The sequence below is a fragment of the Lynx rufus genome, unplaced genomic scaffold, assembly GCF_022079265.1.
Source record: "Lynx rufus isolate CCGP_SWC_20201006 ecotype Redwood Valley unplaced genomic scaffold, mLynRuf1.p SCAF_9, whole genome shotgun sequence".
In the NCBI taxonomy this organism is placed as follows: domain Eukaryota; kingdom Metazoa; phylum Chordata; class Mammalia; order Carnivora; family Felidae; genus Lynx; species Lynx rufus.
In genome coordinates, this window is record NW_025814897.1 from 30910943 (window position 1) to 30926210 (window position 15268).

The following is a 15268-nucleotide window of genomic DNA, read 5'->3' on the forward strand; positions in this document are numbered from 1 at the left end:
CAGTCGGTTGAGTGTCCAACTCTTGATTTTGCTCTGGTCATGATCTCACAGTTTGTGAGATCGAGCCCCATGTCGGGCTCTGAGCTGACAGTGTGGATCCTGCTTGGGATCCTCTCTCTCCCCTCTCATTCTGCCCCTTTCCCACTCATGCTCGCATTCTCTCTCTCTCAGAATAAATAAACATTTAAAAAAGAACTGTTTATAATTTATGAAAGTAGATTTAAAGTAATATTTAAATGGAGACTTTTTGGAGAACCCTGTTATAAATTATGATCATTACAAGTGCTCATCATAACAAGTGCCCTCCTTAATCCCTATCACCTATTTAACCCATCCCCCTACCCATATCCCTTCTGGTAACCATCAGTTTGTTCTCTATAGTTAAGAGTATGTTTCTTGGTTTGCTTCTCTCTTTTTTTCCCCTATGATCATTTGTTTTGTTTCTTAAATTCCACATATGCATGAAATCATATGGTATTTGTCTTTCTTGGACTGACTGACTTCACTTAGCATAATACTCTTTAGCTCCATTCATGTTGTTGCAAATGGCAAGAACTCATTCATTTTATGCCTGAGTAGTGCAATTGCTGGGTCATAGGGTAGTTCTATTTTTAACTTTTTGAGGAACCTTCATACTGTTTTTCACTGGCTGCACTGGTTTTGCATTCCCACCAACAATGTAATAGGGTTCCCCTTTCTCCACATCCACAGCAACACCTATTGTTTCTTGTGTTGGTGATTTTAGCCATTCTGACAGGTGTGAGGTAATATCTCATTGTAGTTTGAATTTGTATTTTCTTCATGATGAGTGATGTTAAGCATCTTTTCATGTGTCTGTGGCCCTCTGTAGGTCTTCTTTGGAAAATTGTCTTTTCGTGTCTTCTGCCCATTTTTTGATTGGATTATTTGTTTCTTGGGTGTTGAGTTTTGTAAGTTCTTTTTATAATTTGGATACTAACCCTTTATCTGATATGTCATTTGCAAATATCTTCTCTCATTCCATAAGTTACCTTTTAGTTTTGTTGATTGTTTCCTTTGCTATGCAGTAGCTTTTTTATCTTGATGAAATCCCAATAGTTTATCCCAAATAGTTTTGCTTTTGTTTCCCTTGCCATAGGAGGCATCTCTAGTAAGAAGTTGCTACGGCCAGTGTCAGAGAGGTTACTGCCTGTGTTCTCTTCTAGGATTTTGATAGTTTCCTGTCTCATATTTTGGTCTTTCATCCACTTTATTTTTATATACGGTGTAAGAAAGTGGTCCAGTTTCGTTCTTTTGCATGTTGTCCAGTTTTCCCAACACGCTTTGTTGAAGAGACCATCTTTTTTCCATTGGATATTCTTTCCTGCTTTGTCAAAGCTTAATTGACCATATCTTTGTGGATTAATTTCTGGGTTTTCTATTCTGTTTCATTGATCTAAATGTCTATTTGTGGCAGTACCATACTGTCTTGATCACTACAGCTTTGCAATATAACTTGAAGTGTGGAATTGTGATGCCTTCAGCTTTCCTTTTCTTTTTCAAGATTGCTTTGGCTGTTCGGGATCTTTTGTAGTTTCATACACATTTTAGGATTGCTTGTTCCAACTCTGTGAAAAATGCTGTTGGTATTTTGGTAGGGAATGCATTAAATGTGTAGATTACTTTGGGTAGTATAGACATTTTAACAATATTTGTTCTTCCAATCCATGAGCATGGAATTGTTTTCCATTTCTTTGTGTCATCTTCAATCTCATTCATCAGTGTTTTCATAGTTTTCAGTGTACAGATCTTTTACCTCTTTGGTTAGGTTTATACCTTAAGTATCTTTATAGTTTTTGGTGCAATTGTAAATGGGATTCCTTCATTTCTCTTTCTTCTGCTTCATTATATATTGGTGTATAGAAATACAACATATTTCTGTATTTTTGTTTTGTTTCCTATAATTTTACTGAATTTGTGTATCAGTTCTAGCAATTTTTTGTGAGTCTTTTGCGTTTTCAATATAGAGTATCATGTCATCTGCAAATAGTGAAAGTTTGATTTTTTTGCTTGCCAGTTTGGATGCCTTTTATTACTTTTTGTTGTCTGATTGCTGAGGCTAGGACTTCTAATACTATGTTAAATAACAGTGATGAGAGTGGATATCCCTGTTTTGTTCCTGGCTGTAGAGGAAAAGCTCTCAGTTTTTATCATCATTGAAGATGATTTTAGCTATGGGTCTTTCATATATGGCCATCATTATATTGAGGTGTGTTCCCTCCAACTGCACTTTGTTGAGGGTTTTTGTCATCATGAATGGATGTTGTACTTAGTCAAATGCTTTTTCTGCATCTGTTGAGAGGATCATATGGTTCTTATCCTTTCTTTTATTAATGTGGGGTTTCATGTTGATTTATTTGTGAATATTGAACCACCCTTGCAGCCCAGGAATAAATCCCACTTGATTCTGGTGAATGATTCTTTTAATGTACTATTGAATTTGGTTTGCTAGTATTTTATTGAGAAGTCCTAATTTCTAATACTAATTTCTCACCTAATTGGATGACTTTAGGTAAGTCTCTTAATATCCTTGGGACTTTTTTCCCCTAGTAATTAAATGTATTTCTGTTGGTCTAATATTTTTTTTAATTTAATTTTTTTTTTTTTAATTTACATCCAAATTAGTTAGCATATAGTGCAACAATGATTTCAGGAGTAGATTCCTTAATGCCCCTTACCCATTTAGCCCATCCCCCCTCCCACTACCCTTCCAATAACCCTCTGTTTGTTCTCCATATTTAAGAATCCCTTATGTTTTGTCCCCCTCCCTGTGTTTATATTATTTTTGTTTCCCTTCCCTTATGTTCATCTGTTTTGGCTCTTAAAGTCCTCATATGAGTGAAGTCATATGGTATTTGTCTTTCTCTGACTGACTAATTTTGCTTAGCATAATACCATCCAGTTCCATCCAAGGTCTAATGTATTTTTAATTGCCTCCTACATGCATGAACTTTTCAGGACAATGGAAGGATGCATGGATAAAACAGCTGCATCTCCTGAGTCTGACAGGTTGAAACACTACATTACATTGTAATGTATACAAGGATTGAGATGTATCCAAAGCAAAAAGTCTGTTTTGTCATTCACTCTCGACTGAATGTTGGCTTCACCCTAAACCTCATATGTTAAAGCCCTAATCCCCAATGTGATGGTAAGTCTACTAAACATCACCCACATCCAGTTTGTGATCAAGCCTTTTGTAGGTGGAGCCTTTGGGAGGTTATTAGGTCATGAGCACCCTTATAGGAAGAGACATGAGAGAAATTATCTCAGACTCCACCATTTGAAGGCATGACAAGAAGGTAGGCATCTGCAAAACAGGAAATGGGTCCTCACCAGACACTGAATCAGCAGCAAGTTGATCTTGGGGACTTCCCAGCCTCCAGGACTATGAGAAATAAATGTTTGTCTTTTATTTTATTTTATTTTATTTTATTTTATTTTATTTTATTTTATTATTTTATTTTATTTTTAATGTTTATTTATTTTTGAGAGAGAGACAGAGTGGGGAAGGGGCAGAGAGAGAGAGGGAGACACAAAATCTGAAACAGGCTCCAGGCTCTGAGCTGTCAACACAGAGTCTGACATGGGGTTCAAACTTGGGAACGGTGAGACCAATATCTGACATGAAGTTGGACGCCTGACTGAGCCACCCAGGCGCCCTGGTAAATGTTTGTTTTTAAACCATTCTATCTATGGTATTTGTTACAGCTGACCAAGATGACTAGGGCAGTCATTCATACAATTTGCAAATATTGAACCACCCTTGTGGCCCAGGAATAAATGCCACCTGATCCTGTTGAATGATTCTTGTTTTTTATCCATTTCCACACCTTATGTCTTTTTATTGGAGCATTTAGTACATTTACATTCGGATAGATATGTCTTTAGTGCCATTTTATTGCTTGTTTGGTCATTGTTTCTTGTCTTTGTCACTTGTGGTCTTTCCTTTCCATTCAAAGAGTCCCCTTTAATATTTGTTGCATGGCTGGTTTAGTGGTCATGAACTCCTTTAGTTTTTGTTTTTTTTTTTTTTTTTTTTTTGTCTGGGAAACTCTTTATCTCTCTTTCTATTCTGAATAATAGCCTTGCTGGATAGAGTATTCTTGGCTGCAGATTTTTCCCATTCAGCACTTTGAATATATCATGCCCCTCCCTTCTTGCCTGCCAAGTTTCTGCTGAGAAATTTGTAGCTAGCCTTATAGGTTTTCCCTTGTAAGCTAGGGATTACTTTTCTTTTGCTGCTTTTAAGACTTTTTTCTTCATTACTATCTTTTGTATATTTAATTACAATATGTCTTGGTGTTGGCCTGCTTTTGTTGATTTTGATGGGCGTTCTCTGTTACTGGATCTGGATGTCTTTTTTTTCCCCCAGATTTGGGAAGTTTTCAGCTATTGTTTCTTCAAATAAATTTTCTTCCCCCTTTTCTCTCTCTCTTCTTCTTTTGGGACTCCTATAGTACAAATGTTATTACATTTGACTGAGTTCCCTAAGTCTATTCTCATGTTCCATACATCTTCTTTCTCTCTTTTGTTCAGCTTCATTATTTTCCATTATTCTGTCTTCCATATCACTAACTCATTCCTCTGCTTCTTCCAGTCTTGTGTTCATTGCATCAAGCCTGTTTCTGGTCTCAGTTATAGCATTTTTTTTTTTTTTGACTGATTCTTTTTTTAATCTCTTTTATCTCTGTTGCAGGGGTCTCCCTGAAGTCCTCCATTTTTTTTATCTCAAGTCCAGTGAGTATCCTTATGATTGTTGCTTTAAATTCCCCACCAGGTATGTTACTTATATCTATGTTGCTTAGGTCTCTGGCCATGACCTTGTTTTGTTCTTTCATTTGTGATGAATTCCTCCACCTTGGCATTTTGTCTAAGTCTCTGTCTTCTTTTTTGTGTTAGAAAAGCCTGTTATGTTTGTCACTGCTGAGAGTAATGGCTTTATGAAGAAGAGCTCCTATAGTATCCAGGGCCTGGCTCTTCAAGAAGGTGTCTGGTGTGTGCTGTGTGTGCTCTGCTGTTGTGTTTTGGTTGCTCTCTCCTTCGGGCCAGTCATCTGCAGAGACTCTTCTTGCCTGCAGTGGGCAGTGTTTGATCCTTGGCCAGAGTGGCAAATCTTAACTAGATATGTTCTAGTCTGCTTGATAAATGAGACCTGGTGCTACTTCAACTAGAACTGGTGCCCTGCAGAACTCTCTGGTCAGGAGACATGGTGTGGACATGTGGCAAGTTTAACAGAGTGGGGCAGTCCTGCCAGACCACATGGTGTGGGACTTGGTGTAAGCAGGTTAGGCAACCACTATGAGCACTGCCTTGCTCCCTGCAAGTGGCTCTGTTTTGATGCTGAAAGGTGGGGGAGGGAAATGACACCAGCCAGCTCCTTTGTCCCCAGAAAGGCATCTCTGTGAAAGCTTCCTTTCAGGGAAGCACTCCACGAAGAAAGAATAATCTCCCCTCTGTATAACCCATGCATTTTTCAGAATTCTTTTTCCATACTGTCCACCTGTGGTTGTTTGACTGCCAGGAACAGCAAGTGCTCTCAGGGCTCTATCCCAGCCAAGCCTACTGACTTTTAAAACTCCAGGCTTAAAACACAAAACAAAACAAAACAAAAACAAAACAAAACTCCAGGCTTCAGGGATGTGGTGTGGGCAGGCCCTGCACTGGTCTTTTGGGGAAGGGTCTTGTAGTGCTGGGATTCAAGCAGGTTTTACTGAGAAGAGCAGTGGCACCAGAGCACAGTGGTGTGTGACTTGGAGTAAGCAGGCTAGGTGGCCAGTGTCAGGGCTGAATTGCCCCCCACAGGGGGGTAGGCATTCAGGCTGAAGGACATTGGAGGGGCATTTTTCCCCAGAGAGGCATCTCTGTGAACACTACCCCTCTGGGATGCACTCCAAGAAAAGTGAATAATCTCCCCCATGTGTGACCCAGGTGTTCTTTAGATCTCTGTTTCCACACTGTCTCTGGGTTGTTTGCCTACCTTCTCTCCAGGAGGAGGGCAGTACCCACAGTTCTCTATCCTAGCCAAGCCCACTGACCTTTAAAACTCCAGTCTTTAAGCCCCACTGGTTGCAAGAACTTAAAAATCAGCTTCTCTCATTTTCCCAGCCAGTGCCTTTTGGAAATGTTCTTGTGCATTCCCCTTTTGCTCCTCTCTCTTGCCTTTCTCTTCCCCCACGGTTCCCTCCCCTTTGCAGCACCCATGATCCACTTCTCCCCCAAACCATCTCTCTGCAGTTCCTACCTTCTTTGATGTGGCCTCTTCTCTCCCTGTAGTTGTGGTGTTTATTCTGTCAGTCTTTAGGTTGATTTCTGGGGTATTTAGAATAATTTGGTAGTTACCTAGCTGTGTTCATGAGATGAGGTGAGCCTAGGGTCCTCCTATTCCACTGCCATTTTCTCAAATTCCTAAAGGCCTTTTTAACAGCTGTAGTGCAAGGTAACGATAGGTCTATAGTAGAGAGAGAGAGTGATCTAGCAAAAGTGATAAGTAGGAAGGGATTCATAAAGAAGGTAGGAATTCAAATTAAACTTTATGAAAATGCATAATATTTAAAGAGAACCAAGAAAGTCAGTTTCAGACAGGAAAGAACCCGGAGCAGAAAAAGTGAAGAATTTGTGTGGGAGCTGTTTATACCTTTCTTTTGTTGTGCTTTGGCCTTGGTATGGGACAGAAAGAAAATGTAAGTTGAATCTGGATGGAGAGTTATAAAAACAAAAGGGTGTGTTTTATTTTATAAGTAGTGGAGAGTCACAGAATGTTTTTAGTGAAGATATGATGAGATAATTCGTTGATGAGAACATTCTGGAATGCATATGAAAGATGAGTAGGAGTGGGGAAAGACAAAGAAGATAAGGCATATCCAATCCATAGGTTCTGAAAGTAGTCAGGTATGAGGCAATTTGAGCCTGAACTTGGAAGGTAAAGAAAAGAGGACATGTGAGAAGATATGGACTCATGCTTAGAATGTTGCTGTGGAGCATGGAACATGAATATCTCTCTAGTAATTGGGCTGCTTTCTGGCATTCAGTTCTGAGAGACTTCTGTTCAGACTTGAAGCAAAAATAGGGGTTATATTGATATCTGTTTGTGCCCTTCATAAGAGGTTGATGAAATGCTACTTATTACAAATGCAATGCACACTGTCACCCTCAGTTATTATTCAGAGTTCAGTTTACCAGCAGCCTAGCAAGGGATTTGACCCCTGCAGCAAGGACATAGGGAAAGTCAAGCTAATCTCTGTCACTGTTCATTTGGCTGTTCCATAAATAAAACCAAAAGGAGCAGAATAGACATGCCTTAAGGAAACCTCTGTGCCAAGTGCTATATTAGGTGCAGCATATGTACAGATAAACAGAACTTAACTTGGATGGAGTTTATGGGCCCAGAAAGCTAACAACTAGAAAATATAATTTCAGTGTGTGATAGCTACAACAGAGACATTCACAAAGTGCTTTGGGACACAAGTAGTCTTGTGATCATAACATGATGACCTCAGTCAAAATTGGATTTCCAAGTTGTCTGAACTTTTCAATATCTTTTTAAACTATCTCCCATTATAGCACTCTTACAGTTGAAGGGAAAATCTGATTGCTCTGATTATATATATATTTAAACAGAAGAATGTTTAGATCACCTATTAAAATTTTCATCCTTTGTAGATTCAGTAAATTAGAAATGCCTTATTTACTTATTTGCTTTAGTGCTTATGTGGTTATACTTTTATTTTAAAAACACGAGGACCCAGAAATTATACTACTAGGTATTTACCCAAAGGATACAAACATACTGATTCAAAGGGGCACATGCACCCCGATGCTTATAGCAGCATTATTAACAATAGCCAAACTATGGAAAGAGCCCAAATGTGTATTGACTGATGAATGGATAAAGATGTGAGATGGGGCGCCTGGGTGGCGCAGTCGGTTAAGCGTCCGACTTCAGCCAGGTCACGATCTCACGGTCCGTGAGTTCGAGCCCCGCGTCAGGCTCTGGGCTGATGGCTCAGAGCCTGGAGCCTGTTTCCGATTCTGTGTCTCCCTCTCTCTCTGCCCCTCCCCCGTTCATGCTGTGTCTCTCTCTGTCCCAAAAATAAATAAACGTTGAAAAAAAAAAAATTAAAAAAAAAAAAAAAGATGTGAGATAGATAGATAGATAGATAGATATAGATAGATCTCCACAATGGAATATTACTCGGTATCAAAGAGAATGAAATCTCTATAGTGTATTATGTTAAGTCAATCAGAGAAAGACAAATACCATATGATTTCATTCATGTGTGGAATTTAAGAAACAAAACAGATGAACATATGGAAAGGGGGAAAAAAGAGAGGGAAGCAAACCATAAGAGACTCTTAACTATAGAGAACAAACTGGGGGGTTGATGTAGGGGGAGAGGGGTTAAATGGGTGATGGGCATCAAGAAGGGCACTTGCTGTAATGAGAACTGGGTTTTATGTGTAAATGATGAATCACTAAATTCTACACCTTAAATCAACTTTACCACATATGTTAACTAACTAGAATTTAAATAAAAACTTGAAAAAAAGAAAACTAAATGCCAAACAAAACTAAACAAAAACAAAAAACTACTAGGTCTCCTCCATAGATCTCCTCCAAAGCACTTTCCTATCAATTGTCTCACATCTCTCTTGATTTTCACAAGGGGCTCCCTGCATGAATAGGTACTTGAGATAGCTTTTGTGTTAAATTGATCTGAATTGACTTGAGTAACAACCCTGCTGAAAACAGCAACTACCAGTGTTGCTATTCAGTTAAGAGACTGGGCTCTGAATTCAGGCCCCCTGGTTTGATTGCCAGCTTTGCTCACTAACCACGTGACTTTAAGACAAAACACTGAACACTCTGTCCCTGTTTCCTTATGTGTAAATTAGAGATAATAAAGGCTCCTGCCTTGTAGAACAGTTGGTGAATCAAGTGAAAAAATCCATATAAAGAGTACATTAAGCAATCTCAAATATTAGTAGATACTATCAACCTCATTTTATAGATGAGCATAGTGAACTGTAAGGAGATTAAGTGTCTTGCTTAAACTTACACAGGTGGCAGGCTGAAGTTTTAAGACACATCTTTTCCAAGAACCTTTAAAAAGTTAGAATCATGACTAGTATTCAGTTAGTACTGAATACCAGATATTTCTGGTCTCTCTTCCAGGTAGGTAAGTGGCAGTTTTGCATTTCTCTTTTGCCAGCTTTACAGAAACATGTAAGCACATAAACAGATTTCTAAGGTTTCTCCCAGGATCTTACAAGGGACACAGAGCTTAAGGTTCCTTAGCATCACAGTAAATTCCTATCACCTATCGTCTTTGCTTTATGTGAATGTTTCCATATATGTTCTTCTACCCAAAATTTATTTTTTCTTTGGCACTCAAGCTGTTATCCCTGGGAATTATGATCAGCCAAACACCATGTGAATGAATGCTCTCCATGTGAGTGTGGAAGGGTGAGGAGTGCCTGCCATGGTGGCGTGATAAATACACTGGAACAGCACAGGTCCCTGCATCCCCACTCCAATTCCCGATTAGTGACTCACACTATTCTGGCCTTTATACAGAAAATCTGTAAATATCATCTGTCTCCCCTTTTTCTTTAAACTAGTCTGTGGGCTTAATGGGCCATAAGATTTTTCCACCAGACTTTCAAGTTGTCAGAAATATATCTGATTCATCTCTTTATTCTTGTGTTTTCCTTGCATATAGTAGGAGCTATATAGTAGGAGCCTGATGTTTACTGAGCAGATAAAGAATGGAAAAAAAGCCATCTCCACTAATGTAATACTCATTGTAGCAGCTGGCAACTATTATGAAGTATTTGCTAGCAATCAAAAGTCAGCTAACTAGATACACAAGAACTTGGATGTAGCTCCAGAGAAGTTTTGTGATTGGAAAGGCAAACTCAGAAGGCTGTGTACTGTGTGATCCCATTCATACAGCATTCTTGAAATAATGCCATTATAGAAGTGAAAAGAAAGATAGTAGTTGCCAAGGGTTCCATTACGGGAAGAGAAAGAGGGTCTACAAAGTGTAGTGTGCTGGGGGCGGGGTGGGCTTGTAGTGAAGGAACGGCTCTCTATGGTGATTGTGGTGGTGGCCATAAATTGATTTGCAACCCTCTTGGAAGCTTCCAAGGTGTAATCTGAAACCAGCCTTTTGCAGAGGGCAGAGATCTATCAGAGAAAGAGGCAGGTCACTCCAGGTTGGTAGGTTGCAGTTTTAATAAACAGAAGGAACTTCTATATGAGGTTTGTCTTGGGCAGCAGCAAGACAGGTGGATCTCTGCACTGACCTGTTAAATCTTAAGAGCCTCTGAGTGCCCAGGTCTAGCTGTAGAGTCAATCGGCAGTCAGGTCTTTTTGACCAGGTTCCCCAACACTGCACAAAGCCACAGATGTGATACAATTGCATACAACTGTACACACAGACACATACAAGTGAGTATGAACATAACTGGTGAAATCTGAATAAGCCTTGTGGATTGCACCGATGTCAATCTCCTGGTATTTATATTGTACGCTATGCAAGAGGCTACTGTTGGGAGGGCGGGGTAAGGGTGACTGGGACCTCCTTACACATTTTTTACAACTTCTTGTGAATCTATAGCTACTTCAAAATAAAAAAAAATAGGTCAACTAGCTGATGAGAGACCCTGCTTGCCAGACCTGGCCTGTTCTTTGCAGATTTAGCCCTCCTCATCCCCTGCTATTGGTGGCAGCCTCTACACCCTACAGTACAGTTCACTGAACTTGCTTAGGTGAGGGTGCAGGCGACAGAGGGTTTGGCCCAAAGGAAAGTGGGAAGACTGGGTGAATAGGGCAGTGGTGGGCCAGGTGGTTTGGACTGGGTTTTAATTTTCAAGCCAGGGGGTCTGTGCCTGCAATTCAGGCTCCTGAGAGCAAGGTTCAGGAACCCCCTGCACTTCCATAGCATTCCTTGGTGGAGATCAAGACCCTTAAAGACCCACAGCTCTGAGAAGATTAGTGTTATCCTTCCCCATTCCCCTGCTAAGCAATATTAAATTATATAGGGTCCTGTATGCCAAGGAGTTGGATTTTATTCTGTGGTAATAGCACAGATGGATTTTAACAGGGAGAGGAACTTAAAAGATTTACTTTTCAGAAAGCATATATGGTAGAGGTAGAAGACATGTATTAAAGTTGGACAACAAGTTTGATGGTTGTGACTAGCAGGAGAGCAATGAGGGAGGCCTGCACTGTGGCCACAGAAGCAGAGAAGATGTACAAGCAACCATTAAGGTGAACTGAAAAGACTTGGTCACAAACTGGATGTGGGGTGTTGTTGAAGAAGGAGTAGGGATGATTCACAGGCTCGAAGAAATGGGAAAATTGAGGAAATGAGAAAACAGTAGAAAAAAAAGAAGGTTTGGGGATAAGAATAATAAACTAAATATTTTGCAGTCTGATATGGTGCTCACTATGAGACCTCCATGTGAGCTGTAGAATAGACTGGTGGGCAAATGGTTGTAGCCTTCATGAGAGAGATTTGGGCTGGACATGCTGAAGCTTGCTTGCCCACACACTGAGTCAGACTGTCCAGTTCTTTTCAATAGTGGTACACACTATGACTTCCACTAAAACTTCCAATCAGCTGTCATTTCTCCTGAGTGTATTTGCAGTCTTCTAGGGTTTAAAAAACTGTTGTCTTTACCCTCTTTCTACAGATGTTCCACTATTTTGAGTTCGTTGGTGCTTTGCCAACTTGCTTTACTCATGAAATAAAGAATTTTCTGCATATATAAGCCCTTAGATATTTTCTTGAACAGTGTATTTAATATAATGCTACAACCAGAATTTACAATCAGGAAAGTGCTAAAGACTTGCTATATTCAACACCAGCATTTGTTGCACGATTGGTGGGAGAACAGACTAAAGCAATGCCATGGACTGAACAGGTTTACTAAAAGGTTATTGTATGAATGACTGCCCTAGTCACCTTGGTCAGCTCTAACAAATACCATAGGTTGAGTGGTTTAAAAACAAACATTTATTTCTCATAGTTCTGGAGGCTGGGAAATCCAAGATCAACTTGCTGCTGATTCAGTATCTGGTGAGGACCCAATTCCTGTTTTGCAGATGGCTACCTTCTTGCTTTGTCTTCAAATGGTGGAGACAGAGATCATCTCTCTCATGTCTCTTTTTATAAGGGTGCTGCTCTCATTCATCATGTCTCCAGCCTCATGACCTAATAACCTCCCAAAGGCTCCACTTACAAAAGACTTGATCACAAACTGTATAGTAGACATACCATTACACTGGGGATTAGGGCTTTAACATATGAGTTTTAGGGTGAAGCAAACATTCAGTCCAGAGCAAATGACAAAACAGAGTTTTTACTTTGGATATATTTCTATCGTTCTATACATCACAACGTAATGTAGTGTTTCAACCTGCCAGACTCAGGAGATCCGTCTATGTTTTATCCATGTGTCCTTCCCATTGTCCTGAAAAGTTCATGCATATAGGAGGCAACCAAAAATATATTAGAACAACAGAAATACATTTAATTACTAGGGAAAAAAATCCCAAGGATGTTAATAGACTTACCTAAAGTCATCCAATTAGGTGAGAAATTAGTATTAGAAATTAGGAATTCTCAATAAAATACTAGCAAATCAAATCCAAGAGTACAAAAGAATAATTCACCAGAATCAAGTGGGATTTATTCCTGGGATGCAAGGTGGTTTAATATTGACAAATCAATCAACATGATACACCACACATTAATAAAAGAAAGAATAAGAACCCTATGATCCTCTCAATAGATGCAGAAAAAGCATTTGACAAAGTACAACATCCATTCTGATAAAAACCTTCAACAAAGTAGGGATAGAGGAAACATACCTCAACATAATAATGGCTATATATGAAAGACTCACAGCTAATATCCTCAATGATGATAAAAACTGAGAGCTTTTCCCCTACAGTCAAGAACAAGACAGGGATGTCCACTCTCACCACTGTTATTTAACACAGTACTAGAAGTCCTAGCCTCAGAAATTAGACAACAAAAAGGCATCCAGATGAATCCAACATGAGAAGTAGAGGGACCCAAAGTTCCCTCGTCCCTCAAACACAGCAGTATTGAGGCCAGAGGTCTTGGAATTCTAAAAGTCTGAGCTGCAGAGTGACAGAGATGTCTTCAGGGGACCACGAGGAAAATCTGGTAGGTCATAGGTGCATGATTGTGAACTGGGAGATATAAAATGGGTGACATAGGCATGGAGGGGAAGGATCCCCTTCTGCGGAGAGACAAAAGAGAAAGAAAAGCTGTGAAAGTGTAGGATTGTATTTGGACAAGAGAATAATCACAGGCCCGAGATCGGAAAACAACAGAGGAAAATCCAATTTCTAACTGCAGGGTTTTCTCCAGACTGGAGACAGCTGCCCTGTTCGTGTACCTGGTGAGGTGGGGAGCCAGCCCTGGGCTCAGTAACTAGTTCAGAGGCTAGTCTGCAGTGGGAGAAAGCAATCCCCTTCCTTGAGTACTGTGGGAAAAAGGTATATAGCCGTTCAAGGGACAAAGGACCCTGCCTGTGCCAACCAGGCAGAGACCCTTTATGGGCAGGGTGGAGCGGCACTTCCCCAGAACCAGGGTGCACAGAGTGGGATCCTCTAAGACTTTGAGGCTTGAGTCCAAGTGAGCACCAGGGAGGCTCCAGAGTTGGCGGAGCAGGACAAACTGCCTTGTTCATGCCTCTGGGGCACTGTGAAGAAGCCCTTCATCGGTGGGGCAGAGTAGCACTTCCCCAGAACTGGGGCATACAGAGCGGGATCCTTTAAGACATTGGGGTTTAAATTCCAGACAGGCCCCAGGGAGATGTGGGAGACTTTGGAGAAAAAAAAATGGCCCGCTCACACCCTCACAGCAATGTGAGAATGTACTGAACAGAGTGGTTTGGGACACCTGTTCCAAGGAGGAGAGACTGGGGTGTTGCCATTTTTCTCCCCATCACCAACAAGGTGGGAATGGACAGCAGGCCCACAATGGAGTTTGGGGTTGGCCTACACCAAACCAGGCCCCTTGGCACCTGGTAACTGTGAATCTACCAGAGAGAGATTGATGCTGACCAACCAGACAGCCCCTCCTCCAGACCAGCTCTTCCACCAGTTCCAAGGCACCCAGTGGTTTTTCACTTTCTGATTTAATTCTTGGACAAATATAACATTTCTTCCTTCCTTTTCTCATTCTTTTTCTTCCCTTCTCTAGTCTGGTTATTCTGGTTGTTGGTTTGTTTAAGCAGACATATTTAATCTATTCTCTTTACACCTGTTCTATGTCTCCTCCTTTATTTTCCTCTCTCTCTGGATTAAGTCATACATTTTCCCTGCCTGATAAATTTTCTTTTCTTTTTCCCCACCCATGTCATTTCTCTCTTTGATGTGATAAGGCTCTTCCACCACCACCACCCCTTAAATTTTTTTTCCAGGGTTACTTCAATGAGCAAATCAAAGCACACCTGTTGGAGGGTCCAAAACATCACTACAGGTAGGGAGATAAAGCAACCAGAGTCACAACAACAGAGAGCATATAACACACTCCAAAAAAACACCTGAAGAGCCAGGCCCTGGTCAGTGTATGACCTCTCTTTAATATACTAGTGCTCACAGGTGAAGGACACATAATAAGCTTTTAAAACACATAAGGGACAAAAAAAAAAAAAAAAAAAAAAACAAAACCAAAAAAAAAAAAAAAAACCAGCCAAAATGATGGAACAGAAGAATTCTCCTCAAAAGAAATTCTAGGAAGAAGTGACAGCTAAAGAATTGCTCAAAACAGATACAAACAATATATCTAATCAAGAATTTAGAATAATAAGCATAAGATTAATCACTGGGCTTGAAAAAAGCATAGAAGACAGCAGACAATCTATTGTTGCAGAGATCAAGGAACTAAAAAATAGTAATGACAAATTAAGAAATGCTTTAAATGGGGTGCAAAATAAACTAGATGCAGTGGCAATGAGGATTCAAGAGGCAGAGGGGAGAATAAGTAAAATAGAAGATAAAATTATGGAAAGAGATGAAGCTGAGAAACAGAGATAAAAAAAGTCTAGACCACTGAGGGCAGAATTAGAGAACTAAGTGATTCAATGAAACATAGTAATATCCATCTCATAGGAGTTCCAGAAGAAGAGAGAGAAAGGGGCAGAAGTTTACTTGACAAATCATAGATCTGGGAAAGGAAATAGACATTGAAATCCAGGAGGCACA